This window comes from Piliocolobus tephrosceles, chromosome 17 (genome assembly GCF_002776525.5).
Source record: "Piliocolobus tephrosceles isolate RC106 chromosome 17, ASM277652v3, whole genome shotgun sequence".
NCBI lineage: Eukaryota > Metazoa > Chordata > Mammalia > Primates > Cercopithecidae > Piliocolobus > Piliocolobus tephrosceles.
In genome coordinates, this window is record NC_045450.1 from 57553929 (window position 1) to 57557466 (window position 3538).

Here is a 3538-nt window from a genome sequence, read left to right on the forward strand (position 1 = left end):
GGCTCACTGCAACCTCCACTTCCCGGGTTCAAGCGATTCTCCTGCCTCAGCCACCTGAGTAGCTGGGATTACAGGCGCACGCCACCACGCCCAGCTAATTTTTGTGTTTTTAGTAGAGACAGGGTTTCACCATGTTGGTCAGGCTGGTCTCGAACTCCTGACCTCATGATCCGCCCACCTCGGCCTCCCAAAGTGCTGGAATTACAGGCATAAGCCACCATGCCTGGCCCCAGCTTGCCTTTTAGTTTCATTTCTCTTTGTTTTGTATCTTTATACACAAATTATTATCATTTTGCCACATTTGTTCCATCTCTCTCTATATGGAGGTAAACTTTAAAAAATGAAACATTTGTGCTAAATTCCAGACACATGGCTCTCCCCCTAAATACTTCAACATGTTTTGCCAAAGAATAACTTCCTCCTACACAGCCAGATTACAGTGAGCACAATCCAGAAATTTAGCATTGATAAAATATTATCAAATATATCCTCTATAACCCAATTCCCTTATTATCCCAATAATGTCCTTTATATATACTCTCTCCCCACTTAAAATCCAAGGATTCAATGAAGGATTATTCATGATATGTGAATAATGCATTGTCACGTCATCATCATCATGTCTGTTTAGTCTCCCTTAAGTCTCTTTCAATCAATAAGTTTCCCAACATTTTTTTTCTCTTTCACGAAAGCACTGATTTTTTTTTTTTTTTTTTTTGAGACAGAGTCTCACTCTGTTGCCAGGCTAGAGTGCAGTGGTGTGATCTCAGCTCACTGCAACCTCTGCCTCCTAGGTTCAAGCAATTATCTGCCTTAGCTTCCCAAGTAGCTGGGACTACAGGCGTGTACCACCATACCCAGCTAATTTTTGTATTTTTAGTAGAGACCGGGTTTCATCATGTGGGCCAGGCTGGTCTTGAACTCCTGACCTCATGATCCACTGGCCTCTGCCTCCCAAAGTGCTGGGATTACAGGTGTGAGCCACTGTGCCAACCTGCTTAGGTAATCTCTAAGAAGGTTGAGGCTTTCTCTACAGCTATCCTCTCCTGATCCCTCACCAGAACTGCCCTTTACAGTATGTTTATGGCAATATAGGATTTTTCTAGTGTGCTCTTCCAAACTCTTCTAACCTCTGGCCACTACCTAGTTCCAAAGCTGCTCCCACATTTTTAGGTATTTGTTACAGCAGCACCCCACTTCTCCCACCAATTTCTGTTCAGTCCATTTGGGCTGCTATAACAAAATATCATAGACTGGATAATTTGTAAAGACAGAAATTTATTTCTCATAGTTCTGGAGACTAGGAAATCCAAGATCAAGATGCTAGCAGCTTTGGTGTCTGATAAGGGCCTGTTCCTCATAGATGATGGCTTCTAAGTGTCCTCACATGGTAAAACGAGCAAGGAAGCTCCCTTCAACCTCTTTTACAAGGACACGGATTCCATTCATGAAGGCAGAGCTGTTATTACTTCATTGCTTTCCCCAAGGCTCTGTCTCTTGATACTATCACATTGGGTATTGGGTTCCAACATATGACTTTTGGGGAACACTGACATTCAGACCATAGCATACCCTTTCCAAGTCAGGTGGCCTTCTGTTGGGTGGCAGGCAATTCCCCAGAGAAGGAACAGCTGTGACTTGCTGTCAGTCAGTGTCATCATGGCTGGGGGATGGGTATATCAGCAGGAAAAGGAGATCTAGAGCCCCTCTCAACAAATGACCATTGCAATGATTTCCTTGTGAATTGTTCTAGGGTTTGATTCACATAAATACAAGCAGAAAAAATCCATATACACTTCGTCCTGATTCACATAAAAGCTAGTATAGTTTTCTCTGTTTTGTGCCTTGCTTTTTTCATGTAATTTTCTGAAGATCTTTTCATATTGGTAAATAAAAATGTTCCTCATTCTTTTTTTCAAGCTGCATAGTGCCCTGCTGTATGAATGTATCATAATTTATTTAATTAGTCCTCTCTTGATAGACATTTGGATTATTTCTAATCTTTTGCTACTATAAAGCTGTATGAATGACCTTGTGTGTTATTTTGCATTCTCACATGTACATTTGTGGTGTAAATCTCCAAAAGTTTAATGTCTTTAAAGTGACCTAGCCATCCAAAGGTGGGAGAATCACTTGAATCCGGGAGGCGGAGGTTGCAGTGAGCTGAGATCGCGCCATTTCACTCCAGGCTGGGAGACACAGCAAAAATCTGTCTCAAAAACAAACAAAAAAAGAGCCTGGTGTATTGTATCTGTAGCCTCAGTGGTGATCATGGCAGGGCTTGGAATGGAGTGAGTCTTTAATGAAATGGTGAAGGGACCAGTGGTTAATGTCTAAAAAGTGACCTAGACATTAACCTTGTTTTTTTTCCTTTTTTTTTTTTTTTTTTTGAGACTGAGTCTCATTCTATCGCCCAGGCTGGAGTACAGTGGTGTGATCTCGGCTCACTGCAACCTCCACCTCCAGGATTCAAGTGGTTCTCCTGCCTCAGCCTCCCGAGTAGCTGGGACTACAGGCACCTGCCACCACACCTGGCTAATTTTTGTATTTTTAGTAGAGACAGGGTTTTGCTATGTTGGCCAGGCTGGTCTTGAACTCCTGACCTCAAGTTATCCACTCACCTCAGCCTCCCAAGACATTAAACTTTTGACAGATTGCCAGATGTCCTCCACAGGAATTATATAGATTTATATTCCCAACAGTTATACATGAGAGTGTCTATTTCCCCATAACTTCATCAACAGCATGTATTACCAGAATTTTGTGTTTTTTTCCCTAAACTAAATGTCCTTTAAAATCTAGGTGGAGGTAGCCATGGCCCCACAGCTCTTGTACTCTGTACATTGGTGGAAATGTGATTAAAATCACCTTCCCAGTGATTTTAAGAACTGGTTTTTTTCTGATTATAAAAATAATACACAGGCTAGGCATGGTGGCTCACACCTGTAATCCCAGCACTTTGGGAGGCTGAGGCAGGAGGATTGCTTGAGCCCAGGAGTTCAAAACCAGCCTGGGCAGCATAGGGAGACCCCTGTCTCTACAAAAACCATAAAAATTAGCTGGGTGTGGTGGTGCGCACCCACAGTCCCAGCTACTTGGGAGGCTGGGGTGAGAGTCTCGCTCTCTATCCCAGGCTAGAGTGCAGTGGCCCAGTCTTGGCTCACTGCAACCTCTGCCTCTCGGGTTCAAGCGATTCTCCTGCCTCAGCCTCCCAAGTAGCTGGGATTACAGGTGTGTGCCACCATGCCTGGGATAGAGAGCGAGACTCCCATCTAAAAAAAAAAAAAAAAAAAAAAGAAAGAAAGAAACTCTCATATAGATATAAAATGAACATGTTCAAGATTTTCTTTAACTCAATGATCATTGAAGAAATCAAGCAGATTTTATAATAGGTTCAAAAAAGAATATGAAGAACAGACCCATTTGTAGACCAGGAATAATAAAATAAATGTGCAAATGGTGGCAAATTTTTGTTGTTTTGTTTTTGTTTTTACAGAGGGAAAGCAAAATCAATCGACTTTCTACTAGACAGAACATA